At 40.6% G+C, this 14,032-nt stretch overlaps 1 protein-coding gene across 1 annotated transcript in view; it reads left to right on the top strand.

The window, feature by feature from the left end:
* Positions 1–14,032, top strand: part of LOC128743762 (inositol-pentakisphosphate 2-kinase) — a 192,041-nt gene that overhangs the window by 59,977 nt on the left and 118,032 nt on the right. The window contains exon 2 of the mRNA XM_053840423.1: positions 7,957–8,050. The gene's annotated coding sequence lies outside the window, so the exon portion shown is untranslated. The remainder of the gene's footprint in view (positions 1–7,956; positions 8,051–14,032) is intronic.

Here is a 14,032-nt window from a genome sequence, read left to right as displayed (position 1 = left end):
CAATATCATCATTATTAGAAACTTTCTGGTTAGCAAACCATAAAAACGACGAAAATTATTTTGTCTGGCTCCTAGCAATAGATCATGTCCCTATCATCATGCGTCTCTCAGCCGAGTGAAGACGTGATGCGAAAGCTGGGTAAAACGTACGCCCAAAGATACAACTGTTCGCAGGGTCATGGCTTCTATATTTCGGGACACGCATGAATTTCCACTGAATGGCTAGAGGATTAACAGCTTCTAGTATATATTTCGAGTTATTGGATCGATTGGATGACGCATTAAAAGAAAAAAGTACCGTGGACCCCCGTTCGTTTGACCATTTTTAATCTGAACACTTTTTAATTTGAACCCCGTTGGTTTGCACGACGCACAGAGGAGTAACTAGGGCAAAAAGCTGGCCAAAATTATTTTCTAATGTATTAAGTAATATTTCGCACGAATATGAAGTGAAACGTAAAAATAGTTAATTTTGTAACAAACTGGTGCCATTACTAGTCATTTCAATTCACTTATCAGTGCAGATTATGCTTTTCATCTAGTCACTATTTTGCAGCCTTCTCCAAAACCTACAAATGCATGAGCAAATCAATGAGTATCTTCTTTATCTCTGATTCATATAAAAAATTGATATTCGTTAATACCAAATTGTTGATAGTGGAGTAGACTGATTCTTCGACACTAAATCAACGCAGATGTCTTCTCTGTGATATAAAGCCTCTGTTATGCAATTTATCAAATAACAATCACGCCACACGTGCTATAATATACTTTCCCGTCTTTACCCAACTAACATTTTTCCTACTATTTTTGTCAGTGAATTTTGTTGAATGGGAATGGTGATTCAATTAGTGACACATCTGGAGAACAGGCCTCATAATCCCTAGACATGCATAGTATAGATAGTGTGCCCATCAGGGCCCGGCATCGCCGAAACAAATAAATGAAATTGACTTTCTCTTACCTTCGCTTCATACATGAAGTGACTTGCTTCACTTGTTGAACAGAACGTTTCAAGCAAGGTTCAGTTGAAGTTGGTGGCTGTTTCAATTGACGACGGCAGAAAGTCAGGCACGATTTCTCGACATTGACAAGGTTATTTTTAATATGCGTTACATTGTAGGAAATGTTACTCAAAATCAATTCATTTGCATTCATAGTTGCTTGCCTTCTTTTGAATATTTGATAGAAAATTACAAATGAAAAGTTGAAACCGATAGTCATAACGAAGTGAAACCTGTTTCACTGACGCTGACTGAAGCCAGTTTGAAACTAAAGCGGTGCTGCTTCTGTAGAAACCGAAGCTTCACAACTTCATTGTTGAGTGACGCTATGCAATTGAAGGTGACGTTGTCAGGCCCTGGTGCCCATTGTATTCAAGGTCTTGCACCAGAGATAGTACGCAACTAGATGCGAATTGTCGATATTTCCTTGAAAACAATGTCAAACATATAATTTTCAAAAGGGTCGCAAATGCCAGTCCGGACGTTTCCGGATGAGCTTTACGTACCGATTTGTTCAGAATACCACAAAGATTCATTTCTCCATAGAATATATGACCAGATTCTGCAAGATTTGATAACTTTTTTAACATTGAAAAAGCATAAAATTGCAAAAAAATAGTTGTTTGTCAAAACTGTTTAAAACAAGTCATATTTTCAAAATTTCAAATTTTCTTCCTACAAACCAGTTGGAATTACTTATGATGAACCTGTGTTTTGATAAATAGCCTTTGGTAATCTTTTTGTTTACTTCTGATGGAATCCGTTTCCTGATGCTTGATCATTTAAAAAAAAAATGTTTCAAATATTGTCAATGTTTGTACAGCTGCCAAAACTTACAGGTATGTTTCTACGTGTTTTGACTAAGAGTACTTTGTGAAGCATCTATTTAAGCATACAAAAAAATATATATTATATTGGAAGACCGAAAAAAATGTTTTTCTTATTTTGGCCAGCTTTTTGCCCTAGTTACTCCTCTGTGCGACGTGCAAATTAAAAATGGTTCAAAAGTCATTCTCAACATGACATCATTTGTTTATGCAGACAATGCACATAAACACGATTCGTTTGTACTGACCTAGCGTGTTTAATCGGTTTCACATTTCGTTTTCCTAACGATTAAGAGAGAAATCCGATCGGAAAATGCAATATTCGCACTTGCAACTGCCAACTAAAACAAACCACCAAAACAATAACAAAGAGCAGGGCGACCAGTTCACACAGGTTTCAGCATATTTCGGGTTACCAGTTGTTCAAATTAAAAAGTAACCCCGTTAGTTTGCATGAGGAATCGTTCAAACGAACGGGGTCCACTGTACTTACATGATACTATATGCTCAAGGAAAACGATGGTTTTGAGCAATTTACAGTTCAAATTGCTTTTACACCTTCCGTATTCATCAGATCTGGCTCTATCTGACTACTAATCACTCGCAGATGTAAAAAAAGTAAAAAAAGATCCACGAAAAGGAATATTGGATCTGATGACGAGAATCTGGGGTGACATTGCGATTCTCGTTTCGAGTGATTTTGGTTCGTTTCGAAACGAGAATCACAATGTCACCCCTGATGTCGATTAGGGGCTACCATCTTCAGCAGGAGCATTACCGTTAAATGAGTTTCGTACAAACTTGCAGGAGTCGGGATCTCAGCTGGTTAGGCAATTCGTAGAAGGCCATATTTGCAGCTGTATGGTCATAGTTGCGGTCACCTAAAGGGCTACCACGCTCTCCATCAGCTAACATATTTGGCAGCGATTATGATCATGATAAGTCCTAACCTTGCAGCATCCAACTTAATATGTATATAAGCTTCTTCTAGCACTCTACTCGAAACCTAGGAACATGTAAGGGTAAATGAGACCATCAAACCATCTTTTAACCCTGGATTGACTAACCGAAAAAACCGGCAAAATTCGATCAACCTCGGGTGCTCGGGTTAAAAATACAAGATTTTTATTTAAAGCAAGTTCGATGTGAGTTGCAGCTAGGAAGCTTGATCAATCAGCTTTCATATTCCAGAATCCAACTAGACTGATTTTGCTAGACGCTAAGATTGACTAATCGAATAAACCGTGAAGGCCCGTTCGTTCAAACGTTTTTAATCTGAACACTTTTTAATTTGAAGTCCGTTAGTTAGCACGTCGAGTAATTAAACATGATTTAAATGTCATAACCAACATTACATCATTTCCTTATGATGACAATATCAATAAACGTGACTCGTTAGTACTGATCTATTATGTTAAATTTGTTCCACATTCCGTTTTCCTAACGATTTTGATAAAAATTCGATCTGAGAACGAAATATTTGCTGCTTGCAACTGTCAACTAAATCAAACCATTCAATAATAAAGAGCGGGTTGCCCTGCTTCATACAAGCTTCAGCATATATAAGGTTGCTAGTTGCTCAAATTGAAAAGTAACCCCCTTAGTTTGTATAAGGAATCGTTCAAATTAGCGAGCATCCATGGTATTTTTTTTGTTTAAGCAGCTGCAAAATTTTGGAACGTTAAGTTTAGCCACCTATCATTCCAATATAAACGATAAAATTTAATGTGCATATACTGTACAACTAAGGAAGGTGCTGAAAATTATTAATTTTTCTCTCGAATATTTTATTATGGTCGCTACAAATCAAATTGATCAGGATAATATGACAGTAAAACTTTAGGCTGGCTAACTGATTAGGCTTTTTTGCGCAGGAAGTTTTGTGCTTTATGTTTTCTACAATAAAACGGTTTAATGCTGGTTTTAACGGAGCGTTATAAGAATACTGGAGCTTCTAAATTTACTCCTAAGGAAGTTATAAAAACCTATAAAGTTGGAAGTGCTAAATATGCCAAAATCAACAGTGTGTTATATTCTGAATGATTATAAGGAAAATCTACGTGTGGAAAGGCGGCAAAGAACCCGAGAAAACCGGGTCTAGGTACCGAAAGCTGAGGAGGAAGATATTGAGGTGCGTTAAGTCGAATCCTGGTATCTCCATCCAGAATATGACTAGATAGAAGGTACAATGCCAAGCATGTCCTCCATCCAGAAGGCTATAGGTCTTACAGTGTCAGTAAACATCCGAATCGGTACTGAAGCAGAATCTTGGTACCCAAGAAGCATGCTAGGTGTTTGTACGATTAAGGTTTGATGAAATTCAAGGGATGTATTTTGATAGATGACGAAACCTACGTGAAAATGGTAAAAGCAGTAGAGAGCAGTAGTTGTTATTTAAAATTACTACACAAAACAGAGAAATTGAAGAAATTGTATACGCTATTAAACAAACAATACATAACACGAAGGGGCTCATTCTGGCCATACTCGGTGCGTCTGAGGTCCGGTTGAAGAAATCCTCTGTTTCGAAGAGGGCGTGGCATTGCACTGACGTTGATTTGAGCCAAGATGGCGGGGCAATCCAATTCCTTTCAATTTTTTGTCTTCTCTCCAATGTATCCATATTTAACAAACGACAGCGGTCTTGGTACGGAGGCAGACTAAATGTATTTCTCCATGGGAGATATTTAAGCGCGTATCGAATAAATTTGTGCTGAACGGCTTCCAATCTTGACAGCCAGATACCTGTGTAAGGGCTCCACACCACAGCTGCATATTCAATTACGGAACGCACTCGAGAGTAGTAAAGAGCGCGCAGGCAACATGGATCCCGAAATTCGTTGCTGACTCGAAATATAAATCCCAAATTTCTGTTGGATTTTGCTATTATGTAAGAGTAGTAATGCTCACGGAACGAGAGCTTTTCATCAAGGTGTACACCGAGATCTTTGATAACGGAGACTCTATCCAATGACTCGCCATCGATGTAGTTCCATATAATTGGACTCTTTTTGCGGCTGAAAGAGATGACCGAGTATTTACGTACACTGATGATGACTTTGTTTGTTTTGCAGCAGTCGACGAAGATATTGATAATCCGCTGGAGCTCGCGACAAACTTCATTGGACTTAACACTGAGGAAGAGTTTCAAATCGTCTCCATACAGAAGTCTGCATCCTCTAGGTAACACTGCGTATACAACATTGAAGAATAGTGAAAAGAGCAAAGGTCCGAGATTGCTCCCTTGTGGGACACTAGATCGATTACAAAATGGACTTGAATGTGCGTTTCCTAGCCTCACAGAAAGACGCCGGTTAACTAGATATGACTTTAGCCAGTCTACAAAGTTAGACACCGCACCCATGTGCTTTACTTTGGCCAAAAGCAAATCATGGTCCACGCGGTCAAATGGGCCGCCTTCGGGTCTATGTGAACAGTATCCATTTGAGTACCGTTTTCCATATTTTGAATGCAGTATGATATAAACTCTGTGAGATTTGTGGTAGTCGATCATCCTGGAAAAAATCCGTGCTGGTCACAGGAAATGTGACGCTTTGCTTCATGGAATAAAGTTGTCAATAATTTTTCGGTCAAAAATTTTACATTGCAACAGTTCGTAGCAATGTGACAGGTAAGTGTCAGTTCGTGTTTGCTGATATTAGAACAAGAGAAATGCAATGATGGCATACTGTGGGTTTTTTGCGACACTCCAATTCCGAATTACAGGTTGTACTACGCGTCCAGATTAACTTTTAGTCAGGCTTTGTATTAGGTTCATATTTAATATTTATATTCAACGAAGTGAAAGCGTCACGTGATTGGTTTGGAGAAGAAATCCAAAGAAATGGCAGTTGGATATTCGAGGCTTTGTACACATATACAACTCTTTAACAGTCTTATAAATGCGTAATATCTTTCTAATCTATCATTTTTGCAAGATCACATTATTATTTTTCCGAGCTGACCGCCTTTCGGGATATGTTTTCGTTACCAGCTGGCGATGGTGGCTCGGTGTTCCTCTTTTTCACTTTGTATACCTACATCCATACCTGTATACCTATACACTACCTTTATCGTTACAATTTAGGCCCCGCAGTGCGTGCCGTAGTATGCGATACGCGTAATTTTCGTTTATTATTCAAATTGAAGAAAATAGGTACACGAAAACGAAGGAAGGAGAGCGGCATTGATGCGTAAACGCAATCGCACAGTTTACGGTATGAACGTACCTGCGCTACCCAGCATATGCGGTCAAATTGGTCATTTATCGGTAGGAAGTTGGAAATGGTTGCTGAATGTAACCCAGGAGGAAATGAGAAAACGGTCGGTCGACAAAAGGTTGTACCTTACAGGAAGTTTCAATTTATAGCTAAACATTTATTTTCATTGTATAATTTGGATATAGTTCATTAGCGAGATAAGACTTGTTCGAATAGGACTATAATGTCAAATTTTCTACTGCCAGTGTTAGTGTACAGACTTAAATCAATTTTTGAAGCTATTGACTGAAAGTCTGATGTGAAAGATGATGTTTTTTGTTATTTTTCGGTATTATTGATTTTGTCAATTTAGCACAATACATTGACACTTCTTTGGGAAAGGGTACAAATAAAAAACTCGTCTGTGCAATTTGCGCATCCTCGTGAATGGGTTGTATTTTATTTGCATTAATTTACATTTTATCGGAGCGAGATTTCCATTCAGCTGTTGCATGTTACGGCTTGAGTCCAGAACTCATTCGTTTCGTCACAGACTATCGAATAAAGACGCTTGGTCTTGGTAATTGATTTTATTTCGGCTGCAATATTCAATTCACTTTTGTATTTAACATTGAAGTTCTCATCGTTATGAATCGAAAATTAAGAAGCGGTAAAAGTCAGTAATATGGAAAAACTTACACAGTGCCAAACATTGTTGATTAACAGTTTGAATAGTGTTGAAGACTAGCAATTGAATAGAGTTTGCCAATTCAAATTAATCGTGTCTGAGAGGCAGAAACGATTAGAAATCCGAGTTTATTGTTGGGAGAAACAACTTTCACGCATTTCGGAGAGCTTCACCATGACGCTAACATACATCTTCATTGGGCTGTAAATGCGTACAAGAGAGCGTCTGTCAACCTACAACCGTCATGGGAAATGTGCTGCTTCGAAATCATTGCGAGTGTCATAAATGACACTTTGCTTTGCAGCCAGTGCCAACAAGTGATGCGTGCTGAGCTGTGCTTTGCATGGCTGTACCTTGATGATAAATATACACTCTGTTCGATTCATTTAAATTAAAGGGTGACTAAAACTGTACGTAAACAACGTAACGCACATAAATAGGGGTTGTATCTATGAGGACACGTTATTGAGAATCTGCTCGCTGATTTTGAGAGGGTTACGTAATAGCACTTGTTTATTATTCGCTCATATATCAGAAAATCTAATATTTAATTTTGATCTCAACAATTGTGAGCTATTATATAATCGTAACAAACGGGTAATAGAGGGTGGCGGTAGTCTAGTTAGTAAAACACTCGGGTACCAACCGCGAGAGCGTGGGTGCGAACCCCACCTGCCATTTCAGCGATGTATTTTTGGTCTAAATCCGAAAATCGAAATTTTCAGTTCCTCTAATTAATCATTCTTCGCATCAGACACTTTCTTCCGTAACGATTATGTCATGTTCCTTGAAATGTTTAGATTATTTAAGGATATACTGCATCTGTTTCAGACGACTGAAGCTATTACTGCAATTCGATGGCCATTGCGTAAGCGTTAATCACGTGGTTGTGCGGTTTTTCGATGGTTTAATTGTTTTAATAATAATAAGAAAAACTTTTCCAAAGCTTTACTGCTGTGACATCAATCAACTGCCACATAAAAATACAACCGATTTCATAACTCTGGCATCGTTTTATTTTCGCCATAAACCCAATAGACAATAATCATCACGTTCAATTTTAATCGAAGCCAACAAAGCTATTTGTGAAGATCAAACTATCTGCTTGAAATTCATGTAATCGCGAACTCTTTTGTGCGTACTTATTTTATGTTCAATAAATAAGTAATAGTGATTGCTGTCATCCACATTAACCCATAAACAATCGTTTTATATCTTTTCCTGATTTTTTTTTACAGATTTCCGGTTGTAAATTGTCATCATGACTGTTTTTCTATAAAAGCAGTCTCATGGTTATTAGTATCTAACGGCATCGTAGGATCCTTTCTGCCTGTAAGTACGAAACATTTATGCTAGACATTATGCCAGATAAGTATTTAAGGTTTACTATCTTGTATTGTTAGAATAAGCCAAAATTATACACAATATAATGCATTTTCTGAAAAATGGAAATATGACAAACTTATTTCCGCAAACAGTAGTAGCTAATCCTTAAGACGAGAAGTATATAATGATCATTTCAGTTAGACCTGAAATACCTAATGACATCTATAAACTTAAAACCAATTAAAAAGAAAATGACGAGCTTCGTTTACTATCACGCAAACGCAGAACCTTGTCACCGTTCTGTAATCGGGAAACGTAGGTACGTCTTGACACTTGCAGCGTTGAATGAACTCAGCGGAATTTTTACTGTGCAGTGAAACTTGTCAAGTAGAAGACGGTGACGGTGGTGGAGCCAAGCCAGGTCAGCAAAACAGGATCCGAAATTTTATGCACACGCAGCACCACCACCACCTGGCGAGCCCAGGGACCTCCGCTGCAGGAACCATAAAATAATAAACCAGCAAAAATGTGAAAACTACCAATTACGCAGCAGATGTCACAAAAAGCGAATGGCCCGCTTTCGAACGCAACGCTTTCGATCCGGCAGCCGCACTTTGTGTGATGAACTAGGAAAAGTTGATTCCGTGCATCCAGGTGATAAAGATGAAACCATTTTTTCTTCTTTCCAATTCGCCCGGTTCCAGCCATGTTTATCCGTTCGAAAAACCGTTACATCATTCATAATCGAGCCTATCGACACTAGGAGACGCGGTAGCATGTCGCTGAAGAAAAGTTTAATGAAAACGATGCCGCCATCATACTGTTTTTGAGAAACTCAGAATTTATGGCTTTGCTCTTCCATGACCGCGATATTTTCATAGGCTTGGGCTCGGGTTAGCTGTTAATTTTTTTTCTTATCCTGGGGCAACTAAGTTTTCGGCCACCTTGAACGAGGGAGCTAATATAGATACCCACATTTTCAGCAAACCATCATTAACCTCAAAACCGAACCAACGACAGCAAACAACATATGGTGTTTGGCTGCCTGACGACTGGCTGGCTGTTTTCAACAGTCCCTGCGATATGGGCCTGTGGGCCAGCCAGCAGGCTTACGGGTAGGGAATCGTGATATAAACTATACGTGAAAAGAGCACGATAAGAACTAAATGGTCGAATGCTTCATTTGCCATATTTTGCCCGGTTCGCTTAGAAAGTGGGTAAGATTATTTTATCTCGTGGTGAGATAAATAGTTGAAATGACAATGGGTACCTACTGTTGTTAATTTAGTGTGATTTGATTTTTATCAAAATGTTGCATGTGTTTGCGATTCTATTGTTTTGTGTACTTAGTATCATTATGGTGTGTCATATGTTTACTTTGTTGGGGAATTTGTATGTATTTTAGTTGAAAACATCGAAACCTGTCTGCCGGAGCTTGTAAATTCCCCATTCATCTGTTGTTTTTTTGTTGACATTAAAATTCTACTTATACCATTATACAACATTCCGCCTGTAATGACAGCTGGCTAATTCGAACCACAACTGCACGGGACCTTCGTGTGATCGTGAGAATAAATGACAAAATTGGTTTCTGATCATGCAAAGTTGTCCATTCACAGTTAATCATGTGATGAAAATCTCTTTCAAATTTGTCAAATCTTTTTGCCAAATTATGAATTTCTCTGTGAAGACTAAATTGAACTTATCGGAGAATACCCCTTACCCTGTACCCACAAGGTTACCGTGTCTGCCTTGAAAAGCGAGTGGTCGTGGGTTCGACATTTTATGTTAAGTGACTTTAGCATAGGTTTATTCTCAGGCTACTCCAAATCCTTCATTCCTACTGAATTCTGTATTTACCAACAAAGAAGCTTCAGTGGTACTTGCTTGAGGTGCGTAATAATGCTCCTTGTCCAAGGACAAATTATAACTAGTCTCCCCACTTCCTGGCTCTAGAGAGCGTTCATTGCTTATGCTTATAGATTCAGATTTCTTGTATGAGAATCCAAAATTGGAATCACCGGAATACCTATAACTCGGCAAAGGACTCGCCTTCTCCATGAAATTGGAATCCTCGGGATTTCGAAATCAGGAATCCTGTGATATGTTAGTAAGGGCGGTGTTGTATCTTGAGACCAATTGCGAGATAACCTCAGAGAAAAGTTAAAATAAGTTTTTCATTTTGTGTTAATTTTAAGTAATTCCTCAGAAAATTTAAGTGAATCTTCTACAAAATTCATATAACTCTTGATTAGGGGTATATTTTTGTAAAGCCCAGGCTCACCATTTTGGTGCTATCCAATTTCGTTTCATCTCGTCCGATTGCAAATATCTTTATTCCCGAGCTGCGACCGTCTAGGTACGAAAATTAATTCACGGTAGCCAGACTGGGGACATAAAAAGCCGTGGGCTTTAACCGTCATTAGACATTACCCTTCTTGATCGACAGACTTCGTAGCCGGCTGTTTAGAGTACAGGAAAATTACGGGGCCAGTGTAACGATCCTACTGATTCTATCTAGTTTGTCAAGTTGAAAAATCATTTAGAAAATAAACCCAAAAAAAACTTCAAATTATTCAAATCCCTATTGCTGATGCTTTCGGATTCTTGAACAGAGTGGATTACACTGTAAAGTCGTCCGGCATCTCTCCAAGTAGCATTTGCAACTCGTGGTTCATACGCCTACACTGCTTTTTCCTCTCTGCTTTCCGTTTGTGTACTCCGCCAAACAGAGTCCATAATACCTTTCGTTCAAATATGGCAAGTGCAGGTATGTCTTCCGTAAGCAAAGTCTCAAGTCTGTAGAGGACTAGACCTGTCTTATTGGCGTTTTATAAATCATCAACTCTCTGCGGCGCAATACGCTCTTTCATCGAAGCGTCTTGCGGAGAGAAAAGTAGGTTCGTCTTCCAGTTTGAATGCGTCGTTAAATCTCCTTACTCGTATTATTTTCGGCGGTAGCCAGAGATCGAATTTATCAACCACTTCCAGTTCATCACCGTCAATAGTCATTGTCCGTGGGAGGCAAACGTTGCTTTCTCTGGAGCCTCTTCCTATCATATATTTGGTTTTCGACGCATTAATTGGTAACCCTATCCTCTTAGCCTCCGTTTTCAGTCAGGCGTAGATTACCTCCGCCGTCCCAAGGTTTCTGGTAATGATGTCGACGTCGTCTGCAGAGGTTAGGAATTGGCTACTCTTACTGAAGATCGTTCCTCTCATTTCGATGCCCGCTCGCCGGATCATACCTTCAACAGCGATATTGAATAACATGCAGGACAGTCCATCCCCTTGTCGCAACCCTCTGCGCGATTCGAAAGGACTCGAGAGTGTCCCCGAAACGCGCAAGTAGCACATCACTCGCTCCAGAGTAGCTTTGATCAGCCGCGTCAGTTTGTCCGGAAAACCGTACTCGTGCATTATCTGCCATAGCTGTTCGCGTCCAACTGCATCGTATGCTGCTCTGAAATCCACGAAAATATGATGCGTATAGGCATGTTATATTTTCGACATTTCTGTAGGATTTGTCGGAGAATAAAAATTTGATCCATAGTAGCACGGGCCCCCATAAAGCCCGCTCGATACTGCCCTACGCATTCTCTTGCTATTGGGGATAGACGACGCAACCAAATCTGAGAGAGCACCGTGTAGGCGGTGTTGACCAACGTAATGCCGCGGTAATTACAGCAATCTAGTCGGTCGCCCTTTTTGTAGATGGGACAGACTAGACTTTCCATCCACTCCTCCCGTAGTTTCTCCTCCTCCCAAATCCTTGAATTTATCCAGTAAAGTGCCGTTGCTAGCGGCTCTTGGTCATTTTTTGTAGAGTTCTGTCGGTGCTTTCCGGCGGTTCTATTATTCTTCAGCAGATCGAAGAACTGGTTTCACCTGTGGACCACTTCGTGCTCGTTGGGACCGTGTTTCCCTCCTCGTCCCTACACCTATTAGGCTTCGGTGTATCCGGTACGAGATTGGTTCACCTTCTCATATAACTTGCATGTTTCATTAGGCGGGAATAGTTGCTCCAGCTCTTCACGATCTCCCTCTTCCTTCTGATACTTTTTCCCCATTACGATCGATGTCAACTCATTATGTGCTCGTTGATACTTACGTCGATGCTTAAATAGTTTTTGGAAGCACTTTTTTCCCTCGCTTCTTGGCATTCCCCGTCAATCCAATCATTTCGTGCACTCGAGGTGTCTTCATTTAGTACCGCGGTTGCGGCCTCCTTGACGGCGAGGGTCGAAGCTCCTAGCTCCACAGAGGAAGGTAGAGTTCGCGTTGTAATACCGTAGATAGTTTTGAGCGCACACGTACTCCTAATAGGTGATCATCCGAGTTGATATTCGCGCCCTGTAGGGCCCGTATGTTGGTGATGTTCGAGAAAAACTGGCTCAAACCGATCAAAATATGGTCGTTTGGTACAGTGTTCGTTGATCAGGTTAATACCGGTGAATATCTTTGCGGGGAAAGAAAAAGCGAAGCTTTGGGTTTAAACGTCCCTTCTTTATCGACAGATTTTGCTGCTGGCTGTTACAGTACAAGACAATTACGAGGCTAGTACAATGGTCCTACTAACTCTTTCTAGCAAGCACCGCCTAGCCGAATTTGAACATACTACGACTGGCTTGTCAGACCAGCATCGTACCTCGAAGCTAACAGGGCGATTAAGAGAGGATAGAAAATGCTTCTGATCACCAGATTTCGGAAAGCTGCTCGTTCGGCTCGGTGTGCAGATTATGATGCCCGATCACCAGTCTATACATCGCTTCCCTACCAATTTGGGCGTTCATATCCCCGATGACGATATTGATGTCCCGTAGCGAACAGCTATCGTTCGTTGTATTCGGCTGCGCATAGAATACCTCCTTTTCGTCGCCGGGTCTACCGTGCGGAAGGTGAACGTTTATGATGGTGCAGTTCAATGATGGCCAAATTGCGGTCCGCAGGCCGCATGCGGCCCTTCGAGATAATTCGTGCGGCCCGCGCACTGATTTGGGGGATGACGGACTTATGAGTAAATGACAGGGGGGCTTAGTTTAGTCGTAATGCCTCGTGTTGTAGATCGCAATGCGGTTTAAATCTTTTGGTGATTCCTAGAAAATGATTTTCGCTTCTGCATATTTTACATTTTGTTATGCGCAGGAATGGTCAGACGTCATTGCGGCCCGCGACATTCACGGACGATCAGATATGCCCCGCTTCATGCCTATGCCTGGGCACCACTGGTGTAGTTGATGAAATAACCTTATCCTCAACATACACGTCCTCTTGTTGATCGCTTTCCGGTTTGTCACGCGATTCTGCATTCTGCCCATTACTACAAAGCCCGTTCCAGGCTCGTTGGCTACTCCATCGTTCTGGTAAAATTGGGCCTTTTCGCCACAGATTCTCCACATCTTCTCTCCTTTGCGAGAGATGTCCTGCAGTGCCACGCTGCCGAACTTTCGGGATTCTAACTAATCGAGCAACATCCTGTCGCCACCCACGAAATTCATCGATCTGCAGTTCCGGGTACCATGCATCTATTCCATATACTTATTTCTTTGTCCATACCGAATGTTCCGAAACAAATTTTCTTGATTTTTTGTAGTAAGCTGGGTTTAAGTAGGTTGCTTTACTAGGGCGACACTATCGAGTCTCGTGCTTGGGCCATCTTAGCCATCTTAGGTGTAGTACCGAGCTAACACCTTTCTTAATTCAGCTGCCCGCTCTGGATCAGAAGCTGTCATGAGTCGCTCCTAATCTGGAGTAAATCGGTGCAATTGGTTGACGAATTGTCAAAAGCCACCAAGAGCCGTCCGTGACATGAGAACGGACGCTCAAACTGACGAAGCTGTTCCTCGTTGCTACATTCAGTGTCCGCATGAGCGCCTGAGAAATCGCTTGGGAACTCTTAAGCAAGCTGTTTTTGCATTTAGCACGAATCTTCATGAAGATTTACGGTCTAGCTGGCTTCAAGCGAACGGTCCTTAACATCCATAGTAC

The sequence above is a fragment of the Sabethes cyaneus genome, chromosome 3 (assembly GCF_943734655.1).
Source record: "Sabethes cyaneus chromosome 3, idSabCyanKW18_F2, whole genome shotgun sequence".
Lineage (NCBI taxonomy): Eukaryota > Metazoa > Arthropoda > Insecta > Diptera > Culicidae > Sabethes > Sabethes cyaneus.
The sequence above is the reverse complement of the archived record's forward strand: the minus strand, read 5'-3'. Positions and strand labels throughout refer to the sequence as shown.